The sequence below is a fragment of the Nomascus leucogenys genome, unplaced genomic scaffold (genome assembly GCF_006542625.1).
Source record: "Nomascus leucogenys isolate Asia unplaced genomic scaffold, Asia_NLE_v1 Super-Scaffold_258, whole genome shotgun sequence".
Lineage (NCBI taxonomy): Eukaryota > Metazoa > Chordata > Mammalia > Primates > Hylobatidae > Nomascus > Nomascus leucogenys.
Window position 1 is genome coordinate 1,786,744 of NW_022095769.1, and position 19,231 is coordinate 1,805,974.

Sequence of the window (19,231 nt, forward strand, 5' to 3'; positions counted from 1 at the left end):
TTCCCTGTTCACCTTTTCATCTGTGGCAAGGGGAGTAACCGCCTGCCCCCCACTGCCCCACTGCAATGTGATTTGGGGTACAATCATGGGGAAAGCTATTCTGGAGTTAAACATTAGAAGAAACTGAAGTCCCATATTGTTTTTAAAAGGACTTAAGGTGGCAGGAATTAAACATGAACGGTAGGTAATCTATCAAGTGAGGTATTTAGGAATGGATTATGTGTTTTCTCACAGCTTCGTACCACCCTTGTGAAAAGGGGACTCAGCAGACATCCACGCTTTTTAAAGTTGGGAAAACCTAAATGAGGGAGAGTTAGGTGACCTGCGGTGGGTCCCTAGGTATGTCACTGAGACACAAACTAGAACTCCAGGCTCCCTGAATTCAAGTTGCGTGTTGGACCTGTGCCCTCTGAGGGAGGAAAGTGAAGCCTGCTGAGAGACCCTTTGCCTCTGTCTGGCCCCGCTTATCAGTGGAACAGTTTGCAGGTTTTATGAGTAGTGCTGGTCATTTTCCCCGGATGCCCTGGCAGAGAAATTGTCCTGAGTCTCTGTGGAATCATTCAGCCCTTCCCACTAAAAACACACCAGCTGTCTTTGGGAACAGTAATCTCTTATATTTATAGAGCGCCTTCTTTCCCAAAGCTCTTTAGTACGTGACATTTTATCCTTAGAACACTCCTGGGAAGAGGTTGGGCCAGAAACCAGTCTCCCCATATTTGGAAGAGAGAGCCTGAAACCCACCAAAATGCATCAGCTGAAGGTCGCGTTGCACTGCCCCACAGGAGGGCAGGAGCCTCCCATTTCACTTCCCACTTTCCGGGGTCAGGGAACCCTAACCCTCAGTGGGCTAAACTAGTGGTTTCCAGCTGTTTGGATTTTCTGAAAGTTCCCAGTAGAATTTTCAAATAATTTGGAGGTATGCTGGCTTTTAATTTTTTTCAAGTAAGGACATTTTTTAAAAATCAAATATCACCATTGTGGTTTAAAAAGTTGTTTTTTTGTTTGTTTGTTTTCTGAGGCAAGGTCTGGCTCTGTTGCCCATACTGGAGTGCAGTGGTGCAATCATGGCTCACTGCAACCTCCACTTCCTGGCCTCAAGCCAGCCTCCCACCTCAGCCTCTTGAGTAGATGGGTCTACAGGTGCATGCCACAACACCTGGCTAATTTTTGTAATTTTGGAGAGACCGGGTTTTGCTATGTTACCCAGGCTGGTCTCAAACTGCTGAGCTCAAGGGATCCCCCTGCCTCAGCCTCCCAGAGTGCTGGGATTACAGGCATGAGCCACCACTCTTGGCCTAACTCAGAAGATTTTAGGAAAAGCTGTCCAACCTCAGAATAAAGGACCCTTCTTCCAAATAAATTATGATTGGAGGCTGGGTGCAGTGGCTCATGCCTGTAATCCCAGCGCTTTGGGAGGCCGAGGTGGGAGGATCACCTGAGGTCAGGAGTTCGAGACCAGCCTGACCAACATGGTGAAACCCCATCTCTACTAAATAAAAAAAATTAGCTGGGCATGGTGGAACACACCTGTAATCCCAGCTACTTGGGAGGCTGAGGCAGGAGAATTGCTTGAACCCAGGAGGCAGAGGTTGCAGTGAGTCGAGATCGCACCATTGCACTCCAGCCTGAGCAACAAGAGTGAAACTCCATCTCAAAAAAAAAAAAAAAAAAGAAATTGTGATTGGAAATCATACTACTGTATTCATTAAATTAATTTTTAATTGCACAAAATGTTCAACATAAAACGTTATTCTACAGTCATACATTGTAGGGTATATCACTATGCTTGTTTGCTTGATGTACTTGGTCAGTTTGGGCACTGTATTCCACAGTGTAGTCCAGCAGAGCTGAATGTCACATAAACATGCTTGTCTGACACAGACAGAAGCAACCTGAAATGAGATTTTCTGTAATTTGGATACTTTAAGAGATTCTGGAAGCCACATCCCCCTGGCCTTGGCTGCTTCTGCCTTCCCTCTATAAGGCCTGGAGGACAGCAGGCTATGGAGGCTTAGAGAGCTTTCTAGAAAGGGCCGTAAGGAGACTCCAGGCATGCCTGCTGAGATCTGCCCCCAGCGTGTTCAGACCAGGGGTTTGATCACCCAGCCCAGAACGTCCAGAATATATTCTGGAGGGTTGCCACCAGCTGGTGAGAGCCAGTTTCTGACAGACATGGTCCTCAGAGTGGGAGCCAGTGGGCTATGCCTGGCATTGGCAGGAAGGGCGGGAAGGGGAGCGAAGAGGGACTTGGGATGAAGCGTGACTTCATTCAGTGCCTTCCACTCTGTGGCAGTATGAGCCTGCAAGGACAGGTGGGTTTTTGGTCTGAATATGCCTGACTCCCCCGTGATTTCTGGGAGAGGTAGAAGAAGGAAGTGGTTCAAGGCATTCACCAAGGGGAGGGATGGTATGTTTCTTCCTGCCCACTTCTGTGTTTTGTCATGGTGTGTGGGTGGCCAGAGCTAACAGAAGCACTATGTTTCAGCTGAGGTTACCGACAAGACGCCATTTCCTCCTACTCAGAACCCAAGAACTGCCACACTCAGACCACAGCCCTAGAGGGAATGTGTTACTCTTACATGAAGGATGGAGACTCCCCGAAAACACACTCTGTGTGTGTGTGTGTGTGTGTGTGTGTGTGTGTGTGTGTGTGTGTGTAGCTAGTAGGTTCATTTTTCTGTAAAAAGGGTCCACAGTTCTCTTCATATTCACAAAGGAGTCCATACACAGGATCACCATAATCATGGGACTCAATGAAAAGTGATTTCCCATATAGAATTATACAACTAAGAGCCACTGCAAAATACGAGAAAGCATCATCTCCAGCTCTGCCTGCTTAGATGAGGTTGAGGTTGCAGAGATACCCAAGGAGAATAACCTGTCCAATTTCATTTCCAGTTTTCTGCTCACCCCGCTACACACTATCTAGAATTGTCAGATTTAACAAATAAGAATATAGGATGCTTGGCTGCAGTTGAATTTCAAACAAACAACACAAATTCTTGGTGTAAGTATGTCCCTGGATTCAAATTTAGCGTGTTCTGTATTTTATCTGGCAACACTATGGTGGCATTACTCATGATCACAAGTGTTCTTATGGGCCCCTCTCTTCCTAGGAAAAGGAAGGCACTCTCAGATACATCACGACTTGCAGTTCTGTGCACAAGCCTTCCAGGTGCTTTTTTGTTCAGGGCCAAAAATTTTTTAATTTCCCTGATGGCCCAGGGGAGGTGCAAGCCCAGGCTTAGTCAGCAGGGGGCACCATTATCTTAAAATAGATTCCCAGGCCACTTTCAGGGGGTTCAAAAAGGGGAACGTGGAGGTGAAGAGGGGAGTTTGAATGGAAGGTTCTGTTTGCTGCTTGTCTCTCCTCTGGAGCCCACATCTCCCACACTCTCACCCAGCCAGAGCTATTTCTGTGCAACAAGAATCTACCTGATCCTGTCCCGCCACTTCTCAAATCTCTTCCAAGGTTCCACAGTTACCTTTTTAGTGCAGCACAAAAAGCCCTTCAGGATCCCACTGGAGTCGATTTTTCCTGCTTCAATTCCTGCTACTTCCACCCTGCTTGATCCCACCCACCTCGCACTCCCGGCACTTCCACTCACCAGGAACTATTTGCAGTTCCCTGTATGCTATTTACTGTCATGCTTTGGTGCCCAACATTCCCTCTGCTTGGAATTCCCTTTTCCATTTGGCACTTCTAGCAACTCTGTTCATTCAACACATTTCACGAATAGGTATTGAGACTGACCCTGTACCAGGCTATGCACCGGAGACCCTGTGGAGAAGGCAGCTGACTGAAGCCTTTCTCTTATGAGTCTCACAATGAGGGCGGTGGGGTAGGGGGACAATAAACAAGTAAACAAATAAACAAGGAACTTGGACTTAGTTCAAAGGCTAACTGATCTGCCCTCCTCACGCAGAGTCAACTGTTGCCTCCTTTGGGTCCTGTGATGGCTTTTCATTTTAAGGGTCCTAAATTCTGACACCTGCACAATCATTGCAGGGAACATGGATGAATGAGGCAAGCCAGTTTAGGTCAATAGGAAAAGGGGTGGGATGCAGCCTGTGAAAAACAGAATGCGTGTTCCATCTAAAAGATGCTGTATTCTAAATGGTGAGTTTTAAGAGAGAAAAACAAAATTAAAAAATAAATAAATTTTTAAAATGTGCAGTGTTCTAGAAGAGCCCACTATGCTAAGTAAAAAAATAAAAAATAAATTAAAATGCTGTGGCTTTTCACCTCCTTCCCATTGTTACCAAAAAAAATTTTTTTTTGAGACAGAGTCTTGCTCTGTTGTCCAGGCTAGAGTGCAGTGGTGTGATCTTGGCTCACTGCAACCTCCGTCTCCTGGGTTCAAGCAATTCTCCTGCCTCAGCCTCCCGAGTAGCTGGATTACATGTGCCTGCCACCACGCCCAGCTATTTTTTGCATTTTTAGTAGAGATGGGGTTTCACCACGTTGGCCAGGCTGGTCTCGAACTTCTGACCTCAGGCAATCCGCCCGCCTCGCCCTCCCAAAGTGCTGGGATTGCAGACATGAGCCACGTGCCTGGCCCTTTTTTTTCTTTTCCTTTTTTTTTTTTTAAGACGGAATTTCGCTCTGTCACCCAGGCTGGAGTGCAGTGGCACTATCTCGGCTCACTGCAACTTCCACCTCCCGGATTCAAGCGATTCTTCTGCCTCAGCCTCCCGAGTAGCTGGGATTATAGGCACCCGCCACCACACCCAGCTAATTTTTTTAAAAATATTTTTAGTAGAGACAGGGTTTCACCATGTTGACCAGGCTGGTCCCAAACTCCTTTCTTCAGATGATCCATCCGCCTCAGACTCCCAAAGTGCTGAGATTACAGGCGTGAGCCACCACATCCGGCCCACCAATTTTTTTTTTTTAAGAGAAGGTGGAAATCCCAATTTTTACATAAACTCGCCCGAATTTTTGAATTGTCAGTTTATTTAATTTATTTATTTTTTGAGATGGAGTATCGCTCTGTTGCCCAGGCTGAAGTGCAGTGGCAGGATCTTGCCTCACTACAACCTCTGCCTCCTGGGTTCAAGTAATTCTCTTGCCTCAGCCTCCCAAGTAGTTGGAATTACAGGTGCCTACCACCACGCCAGGCTGATTTTTGTATTTTTGATAGAGACAGGGTTTTACCATGTTGGCCAGGCTGGTCTCAAACTTCTGACCTCAAGTGATCCACCAGCCTTGGCCTACCAAAGTGCTGGGATTACAGGTGTGAGCCACCATGCCTGACCTAAATTCTTTGTTAGTTTAAATAAAACATGCCTGCAGGTCAGATTTAGCCTAGGGTCACTAGTTCGCCACCTACCCTATTGAAGTACTTATATCATTGCCTTGCGTCTGATTAGTATTTATATGTATTTCTCCCCCAGCACTGTATCTTTGTATCTTTTGCTCCTAACTTGGTGGATGGCACATGGTAGGTGTTCCATAACTGTTTGTGGAAGGAAGGAAAGGAGGGAGGAGCAAGGAGACAACCTGGGAACAACAATTTGTTTTTGTTTTTGTTTTTTGTTTTGAGACGGAGTCTTGCTCTGTCACCCAGGCTGGAGTGCAGTGGCATGATCTCGGCTCACTGTAAGCTCCGCCTCCCAGGTTCATGCCATTCTCCTGCCTCAGCCTCTGGAGTAGCTGGGACTACAGGCACCCACAACCACGCCCGGCTAATTTATTTTTTGTATTTTTTAGTAAAGATGGGGTTTCACCTGTCTCTACTAAAGAGGTGGGTGAAATCCAGGTGAGCCACCACGCCTGGCCTAGACTATGGAAACTTCTATCCCATGATTCTCTCTCTAGTGAGAGGTACTTTGAAAGTCAAAGCCACCCCCAGCCTCCATGGTACCTCGTGCTTGGCCAGTCCGAAGCTTTGAAGCCAGACTTCCCAGGAAGCCATCTCTCCCACAGACAGTGTTGACTCAGCCCAGACTCCAAGTTCTAACTCTGGTTCCTGTCCCAGAGTGGCCAACAAAGGCAGAGGCACATAAGGGACTGTGGTATGGGCTGTGTCTGTTCTCAGAAGGAGGAATGTGGGGTTGGAGAGACAGTGGGGCATGACCTTCAATTGTTTAGGGCCTCTTTTGCTAAAGGAAAGGAGAGAGTGAATTAACAGTGTCTTGAGTCCTCTGGGTTCCAGCATTCTTTGACAAAACCTATCTTTTTTTTTTTTTTAGATAGTGTCTTGCTCTGTTGCCAGGCTGGAGTGCAGTGGCACGATCTTGGATCACTGCAATCTCCAACTCCCTGGTTCAAGGGATTCTCCTGCCTCAGCCTCCTGAGTAGCTGGGATTACAGGCATTCGTCACCACACCCAGCTAATTTTTGTATTTTTAGTAGAGACAGGGTTTCACCATGTGGGCCAGGATGGTCTCAATCTCCTGACCTTGTGATCCACCTACTGGGATTATAGGCGTGAGCCACCGTGCCCAGCCGACAAAACCTATCTTTAGCCAGGCGTGGTGGCACATGCCTGTAGTGCTATCTACTTAGGACTGGGAGGATCACTTGAAAGGGGGGTCGAGGTGCTATGCTCTTGCCACCACACTCCAGCCTGGGTGACAGAGCGAGACCCTTCCTCTAAAACAACAAAACAAAACAAAACAAAACAAAAAGCCTATCTTTCCTAAATCCCCAGGAACAGGAATGATGGCAAAGTCTGTGCCTGGAATTTGGGAGTGAGAACATTCCTTCCTGTCTTCCCCGACTCTCATTTCTAATCCCGACATCCGGATTTCTAGTCACATCTGAGGGTGTGACTGACCATCTCTCTGGGGCTTCCGTCTGACTCTCTAACGCCCTCTCTCCCCAGTTTACCCGACTTGGATTAAGCGGAAGATGCATGCTCCCTCTTTCTTCTTCCCCTTCTCTGTAAACTACCGGTGATCCTTCCATCCTGCAGCTTCCCGCTTTCCTCCCACCATCCTCCCTTCCTCTGGTCTTTCACTGTCTTTTTCTTCTCTTCACACTCCTCCCTTCGGCGCTTTCTGTCTCCCGCTCTTGCTGTCTGCAGTGCTGACAGTGAATCCTTTCCCTGGCAAAGGCTCTCAACTTGCTCACCAGCCCTGCTGTGTTACTCTCCTCAGCCTTGTAGCTTCTGTCCAATTATCTCTCTGACCAGGCTCCTTGGGAGCCCTCCCCTCTGACCACCCTGCCTCCTTCCTTCCATCATCCAACATGAATTTCCATTTGGAGATGGGAGTGGGAAGCCAGTTTCAATAAACTGGGAGATGTTTGGCAATCCACTCTGCTCTGCCCTGCCCGGCAGAGTTAAGAAATCGTAGGGAAGGTGACACCATTGCACAGACCATTAAGAGCTGCAAGATCTAGTTTTCACGAATGTGAGATCAAAAGCATTTTAGAGTCAGCCAGTCCTTAAAAACAAGGGCCCAGTAATGGGGAGGAACTGAGGCCCTTGCCACAGAAAACAAAGCTGTGACTCAAAGGCATCGCAGAGATGCTTCCTTGCTCATCCGCGTTGCTGAGTGTAATGTCTTTGGCTTGGGAATTGACTTTGAGGCTTTCCAACATGGATAAAAATAGAGCTCATAAATGCCTTCACAGGCACTTTCCGATAAGGTGGCCTTTTAAGGGAAGACTGGGCTCCCAACGGAAGGTCTGAGTCAAGAAATCTCTTGGATGGGTATTCAGGGTTGTCACGGGCCTCTGACCAGCCAGCCCACCGACCAGCCTGAGGCCAAATAATGGATGCAAGAAGAGGAAGGCTCTGGAGGCTTCTGTGCCTAAAGCTCCCGGAACCAAGTTCCTGAGAGGAATGTTTATTTCACTCATTCATTCATGTATTCATTCCACAAGTACTTATCTGAATACCTGTGATGTGCTAGGTATGCTGCTTGCTGCCAGAAATACAATAGAGAAAAAGAGGCCGGGCGCGGTGGCTCACACCTGTAATCCCAGCACTATGGGAGGCCAAGGCGGGCGGATCACCTGAGGTCAGGAGTTCAAGACCAACCTGGCCATCATGGTGAAACCCTGTCTCTACTAAAAATACAACAATTAGCCAGGTGTGGTGGCGGGCGCCTGTAATCCCATCTTCTCGGGAGGCTGAGGCAGGAGAATCACTCAAACCTGGGAGGCGGAGGTTGCAGTGAGTCGAGATCGTGCCACTGCACTCCAGCCTGGGCAACAGAGAGAGACTCCATCTCAAAAAAAATAAATAAATAAAAAATAAAATAAAAAGAATAGGTCCCCAGAGAGCTTACAATTTAGTAATGAGCAGAGGGAAGGACTCAGGCACCCACAATCCAGGGTGACATGCAGTGGAAGAAGAATTTTAGGAAAACCTGGCTCAGGGCTGTGAGACACTTGCACAGCTTCCTGGAGGAACAGATGGATAAGCCGAAGCCTGAAGAATCAGCAGGAAATTAACAGGGGGAAGGGGGTAGGGGCAGGGAAAGACGCAAAGAAGACTGTTCTGGGAAGAGGGAACAGCATGTGCAAAAACAGAGAACTTGGTTCACTCAGGGAATTGAAAGTAGATCTGTGTACGACTGGAAACTGTATTGCTAAGTGGGGTGGGGAGAGTAAGAGGGCACCTGGAGTTAAAAGCACAGGTCACTTTTAGAGAGCCTTTCACCCCTGTTAAGGGGTTTGGATTTTATTTTCCTGATGGCAGTGGGAGCCAATGAAGGGTTATATGCAAAGTGACTTGATCAGATTGGCATTTTATTTTATGTATTTTTATTTATTTGTTTATTTTGAGACGGAGTTTTGCTCTTGTTGCCCAGGCTGGAGGGCAGTGGCTCGGTCTTGGCTCACTGCAACCTCTGCCTCCCCAGTTCAAATGGTTCTCCTGCCTCAGCCTCCCGAGTAGCTGGGAATACAGACATGCGCCACCACGCCCAGCTAATTTTTGTATTTTTAGTAGAGACGGGATTTCTCCATGTTAGTCAGTCTGGTCTCAAACTCCTGACCTCAGGTGATCTACCCGCTTCAGCCTCCCAAAGTGTTGGGATTACGGGCGTGAGCCACCGCGCCCAGCCTATTTATTTATTTTGAGACAGAGTCTTGCTCCGTCACCCAGGCTGGAGTGCAGTGATGCAATCTCGGCTCACTGCAATCTCCGCCTCCCAGGTTCAAGTGATTCTTGTGCCTCAGCCTCCCGAGTACCTGGGATTACAGGCCGTGCCACCACGCCCAGCTAATTTTTGTATTTTTAGTGGAGACGGGGTTTCATCATTTTGGCCAGGCTGGTCTCAAACTCCTGACCTCAGGTGATCTGCTGCCTCGGCCTCCCAAAGTGCTGGGATTACAGGCTTGAACCACCGTGCCCAGCCAGATTGTTATTTTAGAGAGCTCACTCTGGCTGCAGGGTGGAGAATGAACTGGAGGGGGGAAGATCAGAGCTGGGAGGCTGCTGAGGAGGCCGTTGTGATCCAGGAAAGAATTGGGGAAATGTCAGTGGAGATGGAAGGAAGTAGGCAGAATTGAGAGATAACTAAAGTATGAAATGTCAGAATTTGGTTATTAATTGGATGAGGGCTGGAGGAATCAAGGCTACTCCCCAGTTTTCAGGCATGAGCAACTTGGTGAGATACTAGAGGAAAGCCAGGTGTTAGATCTGCTGAATATTAGGTGCCTATTGGACATCTGACCCAAGCTATCAGGTTGGTAGTTGGGTAGGTAAGTCTGGGGCTCAAGAGGAAAAGCCTGGCTCAAGACGGACTGGGAATATTCTCTAGCAGATGGATGGCAGGGGAGCTGTGAGAGTGAATGAGAGATCTCAAGGAAAGTGAAGACAGTGTGAAGAGGAGAGGAACTGAATGGAATCCGAGGAAAGCAGATTTTCAAAGGATTGCTAAAAAAAGAGCTTGTAAAGGACACAGAGAAGGAGCAGCCAGAGAAGGCGGAGGAAAACCAAGAGTAGTGGTCTTGCATTGTTGGCCTCTGCATTCATTTCCCCCTTTCCCCACCCAGAGCACCCTGACTGTGCTTTGGGGAAATTCATTCCTCCCCTACTCTCAGGTCCTGTGGTTTGGATTCCAGGGGAGAAAGGCTGGCTCTGCCTTAACCTCCTGACCCACCTCACACAGCCCTCTTGCTCTCTCTCTATCCTCCAAACACATTAATTAGTTAATTATTATTATTATTATTATTTTTTGAGACAGGCTCTCACTCTGATGCCCAGGCTGGAGTGCAGTGGTGTAATCACAGTTCACTGCAGCCTCAATCTCCTGGGCTCAGGCAATCCTCCCACCTCAGCCTCCCAAGTAGCTAGGACTACAGGCACGTGCCAACACACCCTGCTAATTTTTTATTTTTTTTGTAGAGTGGAGTCTCTCACTATGTTGCCCAGGCTGGTCTTGAACTTCTGGCCTCAAGCAACCCTCCCGCTCCAGCCTCCGGAAGTGCTTGGATTACAGGCTTGAGCCACTGCACCTGGCCCAACCACACTAATTTTCGTGGAGTTTCTAAAAAACTTCAAGCCCTCCCTGGCCTTAGATTCTCTGCCTGCCTGGACTGTTTTTCCCCCATTCCCCTTCACCCACATTACCTATCAGCCTTCCATTTATGCCTCCAACTTTTGCTTGCGTCTTCTCTGACATTCCAGGCAAGGCTAAGGCTTCCTGTTATATGTTTATTCAGTAAGTAAGTAAGTACAGAGCACTTCCTGTCCATATGTCAGCACGTGCTGCATGCCATTTCCTTTCCTTTCTTTTTTCCTATTGCTTCTTCTTTGCCTGGAGTGCCACCCTATAGATACCGTGTAACCCAGCCATTCCCCAGGTTAAGACCTCAGAACTTCTATGTCTGTAAACATATTGATCAAGTCCTGAGATAAGTACACCATTCCATGCCTTTTTTTTTTTTTTTTTTTTTTGAGACAGTTTCATTCTTTCATTCTTGTTGCCCAGGTTGGGGCTGGAGCGCAATGGCGCAATCTCAGCTCACTGCAACCTTTGCCTCCCGGGTTCAAGTGATTCTCCAGCCTCAGCCTCCCAAGTAAAGCTGGGACTACAGGAATGCACCACCACGCCCGGCTAATTTTTTGTATTAAGTAGAGACGGGGTTTCACCATGTTGGTCAGGCTGGTCTCTTACTCCTGACCTCAGGTGATCCACCCGCCTCAGCCTCCCAAAATGCTAGGATTACAGGCGTGAGCCACTGCACCTGGCCGCAAGCCTTTTTTTTTTTTTTTTTTTGAGACAGAGTCCGGCTCTGTTGCCCCAGTGGCAGGATCTCAGCTCACTGCAGCCTCAACTTCCCAGTCTCAAATGATCCTCCCACCTCAGCCTCCCCAGTAACTGGGACTACAGGTGCCCACCCACACCCAGCTAATTTTTGTCTTTTTCTGTAGAGACAGGATTTTGCTATGTTGCCCAGGCTGTTCTCAAACTATGCTGGATGCTGGGACATAATGGAGAACCAGCCAGCCAGGTCACTGTCCCCATGGAGCTGATGATCCAGTACAGGAGACAGATAATGAAAGAGTAAATTCACAAAAACAATTACAAATTGTTGGTGGTGTTGTAAAGGAAGTAAACAAAGTACCACGATAGAAAATAACAGAAAGTTCTTATTTTGGATATGGTGGGAGGTCAGAGAAGGATATAACAGTTAAGCTGAAACCTGAAGAAGAGACAGAACCAGGCAAAAAGTATTCCAGGCAGAGACAATGGTAGCTACAAAGGCCTGGGGAGGGAAAGAGCTTGATGGGTTCTAGGAATCTGTAGATGGCCAGGGTTGCTGGAGCAAGGACAGGAAAAGCAGCAACATGAGATGTGATTGAAGATGAGGCTCTCGTAGTTGGTGATACAAAGTTTGGATTTTATTCCTGGTACAAGAAAAAGCCATTCAAAGGTTTTAAGCCAGATTGCAATGTGGTCTGACTTAAATTTTAATTAGATTGCCCTGATTGCTGAGTGAAGCATGGATTGAGAGAAAAGCAGAGAATTAGGAAGACTAATTAGGACCCTCTTTCTATGGTCCAGGCAAAAGAGGATGGTGGCTAGAACTTTGATGGGACAGAAGAGAAGTAGACAAGTGGATGGATTCATGAGATACTTTGAAACTAGAACTTAACAGGAATTCCTGATGGATTAGGTGTGAGACATCGGGACTAGAGGAGCCAAGGCCAAGGATAGTGGCTAATTTCTTTCTTTCTTTCTTTCTTTCTTTCTTTCTTTCTTTCTTTCTTTCTTTCTTTCTTTCTTTCTCTTTCTTTCTTTCTTTCTTTCTTCTTTCTTTCTTTCTTCTTTTTTTTTCTTTCTTTCTTCTTTCTTTCCTTCTTTCTTTCTTTTTCTTCCTTCCTTCCTTCCTTTCTTTTCTTTCTTTCTTTTTCTTTTTTTTTTTTTTTTCCAGATGGAGTCTCACTCTGATGCCCAGGCTGGAGTGCAGTGGCGCAATCTCGGCTCGCTGCAAGCTCCACCTCCCAGGTTCATGCCATTCTCCTGCCTCAGCCTACCGAGTAGCTGGGACTACAGACGCCTGCCACCATGCCCAGCTAATTTTTAATTTTTTGTATTTTTAGTAGAGACGGAGTTTCACTGCGTTAGCCAGGATGGTCTCGGTCTCCTGACCTCGGGATCCCCCTGCCTTGGCCTCCCAAAGTGCTGGAATTACAGGCGTGAGCCACTATGCCGGGCCTCTTTTTTTCTTCCCCTTTTTTTTTTTTTTTTTTTTGAGATGGAGCCTTACTGTGTTTTCCCAGACTGGAGTGCAGTGGCGCAATCTCGGCTCACTTCAACCTTCACCTCCCTGGTTCAAATGATTCTCCTGCCTCATCCTTCCTAGTAGCTGGGATTACAGGCATGCGCCACCACGCCCCCCTAATTTTTTTGTATCTTTTTAAATAGAGATGGGGTTATACCATCTTGACCAGGCTGGTCTCGAACTCATGGCTTCAAGTGACCAGCCTGCCTCAGCCTTCCAAAATGCTGGGATTACAGGCGTGAGCCACTGTACCTGGTCAATGATGGCTACTTTCTGAACTGAATGGGTGAAAAAGACAACCAGATTTGCTTGGCTTGGCCTGTCCTGGCCCCATTTGGTCCCTCCCTTCCCCACTTCCTTGGAGCCCCTGAGGCAAGTCTTCAGAAGCCCAGAGCTTGGGAAGGAAGCACCATTTGAAAACCACCGGGTTGGCGAAGCTTTAAGGTCCCTTTAAGTTATAAAATTCTTTTATTCTAACCTGAAAAGTCTGTGAATAGGGACAATATTTCTATTTCTTTTGACTCACCCTGTAGTACCCTGGTAGAGCTCTGTACCTGGGGAGCATTCAGTTGACTTTTCACTTTGGCACGGATCTTCCATAATTGAATTTTAGATTAAATTCTTTTTTTAAAAATAAGATTCTAATGTAGAGTAAACTTCCAATTGAAATCAATTCACCTTGATAAAGTAGAGCCATGGCAAGGATAATCTAAAACAGTAAAATCCAAAGTAATTCTTACTTGAGTTGATGTGGAAAAAAAATTTGTTTTTGCTAAACTAATTATCTACATTTAGGTAAATGTTATTTTCAGGCAAATGCCAACAGATGGTAGATCAATCCCATTCAGAATAGGACTAAAAAACCCACAGGAAATAATTCGTGACAGTGAATAAAATCTACTTTTGATAATATATTCTTTGTTGAAAACAAATATTAACCTTCTAAAACTTATTTTGAAGTAATGACTTCAGATAACTTTTAGACCCGTTTTAAAGATGAATGAGATGGAGATGGAGTTGTGTTGCTAGTCCAAAAATAAAAGAAAAACAGGCTCAAACCTGCCATTTCCTTTCCTTTCTTTTTTCTTATTGTTTCTTCTGTGCCTGGAGTGCCACCCTATAGATATCATGTATCCCTGCCATTTCCCAGGTTAAAACCTCAGAACTTCTATGTCTGTAAACATATATTGATCAAATCTTCAGATAAGTACACCATTCCAAGCCGTTTTTTTGTTTTTGTTTTTGTTTTTGTTTTTTTGAGACAGAGTCTGGCTCTGTTGCCACAGTAGCACAATCTCAGCTCACTGCAGCCTCGACTTCCCAGTCTCAAGCGATCCTCCCACCTCAGCCTCCTGAGTAGCTGGGATTACAGGTACCCACCATGCCCAGCTAATTTTTGTATTTTTCTGTAGAGACAGGGTTTTGCTATGTTGCCCAGGCTGGTCTCAAACTGCTGAGCTCAAGTGATCCTCCTGCCTTGGCCTCCCAAGGTGCTGGAATTACAGGCATGAGCCACTATGCCCAGCTGTTTTGTCATTTTATTTTACTTTATTTTATGAGTTGGAGTCTTAGTCTGTCAACCAGGCTAGAGTGCAGTGTTGCAGTCATAGCTTATTGCAGCCTCCAACTCCTGGGCTCAAGCAATCCTCCTGTGCCTCAACCTCCCAAGTAGCTGGAACTACAGGCACAAACCATGGCCCAGCTCCCTTTTGTTTTATTAAAGAGGGAAGTAAAGTAAAGGAATCCTTTTGTATGTCAAGCCCTTTTGAACAAATATGTCATCCAATGCTGTTTATTACCCTATGATGGAATGCCCCATTTCACTGATGGAATGGTGGCCTAGAGGTCCAGCATCTGATCTGCTTCCTGTTTGGGATGTGTCCTCTGCTGTGGATCGCATCAAGGAGAAGGGTCACATATCACACCGTGGACACCATGGCAGGGAGACCTTTCCTTGTTACCCACCATGGTAGTTAGGGCCCAAGAAGTGGACTAGGATTGGCCAACTGGGTACTTCCACCTGGAGCTGTGGGTTTGCAGCATAAGACACAGATGAAGAGAAGATTAGACATCCTTTGCAGCAGCAGCAGCAGCAGTGGTGATGTGTCTGCTGGTGGCATGTTGTGGCACTGCCCAACAGCTGGGCCTCCTCTCCAGACTGTCCTGCTAAAGAAGGTGGTTGTCCTTCCTCCACCAGCCATTGGTTTCCAGATGAATTTCCAAGTTGGACTCTTTAGCTCCTGTTAATTCTCAGAGCCAGCAATATTTCTTCAGTCACTTCCAGTTCTGATTGATGTAGCCAGAGTTGATGCAGTTCTCACAACTGGGAACTCTGGCTGATGTTTGAGGAAACAGGTTCTGAGGTCAAAGAGCTTGTGCAGGGGCCACAGCTAGCAAGTAACGGTGCTCTGGCTGAGAAATCTGTGCTGTTTTCTTGATTCCACACTCCCCAAAGAATTCTGAAGAGGCGCACAGAGGCAAGGAGTGACACAGTGCACAGATGAGAGTGGGACTTGAAGGCTAGCAGGTATGTGAACACTTACTCCAAAACATCCACATTCAGTGACACATTCATAAATAAGTTGAGTCTACTGTATGCCAGAGACTGTGCTGTGTTCAAATACTATTTCAACCAGGCACAGTGGCTCACGCCTGTAATCCCAGTACTCTGGGAGGCCAAGGCAGGCATATCACCTGAGGTCAGGAGTTCGAGACCAGCCTGACTGACATGGTGAAACCACATCTCTACTAAAAAAAAAAAAAACCAAAAAAAACTAGCCAAGTGTGGTAGCGTGCGCCTTTAGTCCCAGCTACTGGGGAGGCTGAGGCAGGAGAATTGCTGGAACCTGGGAGCCACAGGTGGCAGTGAGCTAAGATTGCACCACTGCACTCCAGCCTGGGCAACAGAGCAAGACTCAAAACAACCACCACAACAACAAAATACTATTTCAGTTCATCCTCACATAGTATATGATAAGGTGGACATTATTTTGCTTATTGTTCCAATGGAAAAACTGAGCCTTAGAGAGGTTTGTCCAACTTTATATTGTAGTAAGTGTTAGTGCTGGGTTTGAACGTGAGTCTCCAGACAAGGGGGCTGGAGCCCATTCATTAAGCCACAGATGCCTCACTATGCAATTTCATGAATCAATCAAAATTTCTCCACTGCTAATATTTGTGAGCTCCATAGAGGCCCCAGTGCAACGTCATAAACGTGTTATTTTTGTTTCTTTGTGCATGTTCTTACACCTGTGTCCTGGAGTATGTCATTTGTCTCTTTTCCTTTAGGCTGGGTACCTCTGGAACACAGGACTCTGCCCCTACTAAAGATCTTCCTGTATATTCATCTCCAATGTCCATGAAGGGCTCCACCAAAGGAGATGCTGGGCCCAGGGACCAACTGCCCAACTAAAAAGTTGATCATTGACCACCCAACAGAAAAGTTGTCCAGTGAGGAGAGAAAGACTTCAGCTTCTTACAGCACTTACAACCAAAATGGGAGTCTGTACTCATTTTCTATTCAGTCCTGCCTGCCTCCACCTCCCCTAGAGCTTCAAGGGAAAGCATACCTTTGCTTGCTGGACTGTAAAACGGAGCCGAAGATCCTCGTTGGCATCTCAGAGCCTTTGGGGAAGATCCTGCACCCAGACCTGGCTCATGACAGCCAATGAACACTTTGTTGTTTGTGTTTCGGATTAAGAAAATGAGTTCTGCATGTTGCTTACCATCACAAGGAGCAGTGAACTGAATTGGTGCTATTGTAAGCTTGATTGTTGTTGCATAGATAAAAGCCTCATTAAGTCCCTCAGGAGGAGACAAGAATTTTATTTTGAGGAAAGAAGAACAAGAAGCGCTTCTTGCTTGTTGTCATTACAGCAACAAAACATTTAATGGAGGAAATAATTAAATAACTGCACTTTTTTTTTTTCTTTACCCAAACCTCATCAAGAGGCTGGGTGAGTTTTTAATTAGTGCTGCATTTTCAATAAATCCGTATCTGTATGTGGTGCCGATTCTTTCCTGGATAAGGGAAAGATAATAATGAGAATCCTATTTTTCAGTCCCACACTAAAGGGATGCCTGGTATATTTAATCATGCTGTAGAAATCCTGGCAGCTTTCTCTGAGCCCAGCCTCTGCTCTAATTACATTTCTAGATTTTAGTAAATTGAAAGGGAAAATGTAGGAACAAAATAATTAAAACCGAAGAGGAAGTGCATATTAAAAAGGAGAAGCTGTTTAAAATTCTTCCACACAGTGCTTCCAAGGACATCTACAATCGTTTAATCAGCTCCACGCCAAATCAAAGTCCTTTGTACAGAGGCTGATAGGATCACATCTCAGGTGGGAGGTATGGTCCCCACAGTATAATAGGAGCTTCATTGCACCAGGCTACAGATGGGGATAAGACCTCTCATACCCTTCCAGATCACTGGGGATTCAGGCCCAGCCTGGACAAGCTGTTGGCATAGACTCACTTTCCCTGAGGAGTCCCCTTCCAGGTCCTGGGTAGAGTCTGGCCAAGCTGTTACGATTAGCTCCAAATGTGGGGGAGCTACAGTAGGTTGTCCATGCATCCAGTTTCCTTTACCTGCACCCTGTTCCCCACTTTCATGCTCCTTCCTGCAAAGAGTACCCCTTTTCTTTTTTCCCTGCTTTTGTGTGAACTCTGAAGTCAAGAGAATAGGTAATTGAGCAACCTCAGTGACACCAGGAACCAGTTACTTGTTACTGGTTACTGGATTATTTCTGGGGCATTCTGAATTTTCAGAAAGACCAAAAACCTTGCTGGCTTCAGCTAAAGGAATCATGTTTGTTGATAACAATGATAAGTTAAATCTCTTTTTTTTTTTTTTGAGACAGAGTCTTGCTATGTTATCCAGGCTGGAGTGCAGTGGCGCGATCTTGGCTTACTGCAACCTCTGCCTCACAGGTTCAAGCTATTCTCCTATCTCAGCCTCCTGAGTAGCTGGGATTACAGGTGTGCGCCACCATGCCGGGCTAATTTTTGTATTTTTAGTAGAGACGGGGTTTCACCATGTTGGCCAGGCTGGTCTCGAACTCCTGACCGCAAGTCATTTGCCTGCCTTAGCGTCCCAAAGTGCTGGGATTACAGGTGTGAGCCACCTGATAAGTGAAATCTAATTGGAAAGTTTCAAGCATCTGCCTAATAGGTGACAAAGGCTCTTTTTGTTTTGCAGTGGGGCAGGTACAGTCACCACATCATTGTAGAATTTAGGATCTACATTTCTTGATCATTCTGGCTGAAAAATCGGTTGTGTAAACTCTAGGAGTCTGGAGTGTTTTGTCTGTGATTCCTAGGAAATTTTAAACTGTGAGATTATAGGGCTTGCTTCTGTATTTGAAAGTGGAAGACAGCCTGGCACTGTCAGGGGCCTTTTTTTTTTTTTTTTTTTTTCAAACCCCTGGGGTTTTGTTCATGGGCTCCCAGCCTTCCTGGCTGAACAGACTCACCAGCCACCTGGCACTGGGACGCGTGTGGCAGGAGACACTGAGCACTGTCTCCTAGAGACAGTCATATAGGCCTGGGAGACAGCACAGCCCCCGGAAACTGTTCCCAAAGCAGGGCCACACTGTGTCACCTCCCGATCTACAGGTTCATTGGGTTGTCCTCGTGTCCAATGCTATGTACGTGTGTGTGTGTGTGTGTGTGTGTGTAATGATACCATTCCAGCATGAAAGAGGATGAAAGAGGCATTCAGTAAGAATATTACAAACTTGGCCGGGCGCGGTGGCTCACGCTTGTAATCCCAGCACTTTGGGAGGCCGAGGCGGGCGGATCACGAGGTCAGGAGGTCGAGACCACGGTGAAACCCTGTCTCTACTAAAAATACAAAAAATTAGCCGGGCGTGGTGGCGGGCGCCTGTAGTCCCAGCTACTTGGAGAGGCTGAGGCAGGAGAATGGCGTGAACCCAGGAGGCGGAGCTTGCAGTGAGCCGAGATCGCGCCACTGCACTCCAGCCTGGGCGACAGAGCGAGACTCCGTCTCAAAAAAAAAAAAAAAAAAAAAAAAAAAAAAAAAAAAAAAAAAAAAAAAGAATATTACAAACTTTTTTCTCTCTTTTTTTTTTTTTGAGACAGGGTGTCACTTTGTTGCTCAGCCTGGAGTACAGTGGCATGATCATGGCTGACTGCAGTCTTGAACTCCTGAGCTCAAGTGATGTGATCCTCCTACCCTAGCCTCCCAAGGTACTGGGATTACAGACACAGGCGTCATAATAATTTTTTTTAAGACAAGGTATTACTCTGTCGCCCACTTTGGAGTGCAGTGGCACAATCAGCTCACTGTAACCTTAAAGTCCTGGGCTCAAGGGATCCTCCTGCCTCAGCCTCCTGAGTAGCTACGACTATAGGCAGGTACCACCACACTTGGCTGATTTTTTTGTAGAACGGAGTCTTGCTTTGTTGCCCAGGCTGGTTTCCGACCCCTGGGCTCAAGCAATCCTCCCACCTCAGCCTCCCAAACTGTTGAGATTACAGGCATGAGCCACTGGGCCCAGGACAAGAATAATTTTTAAA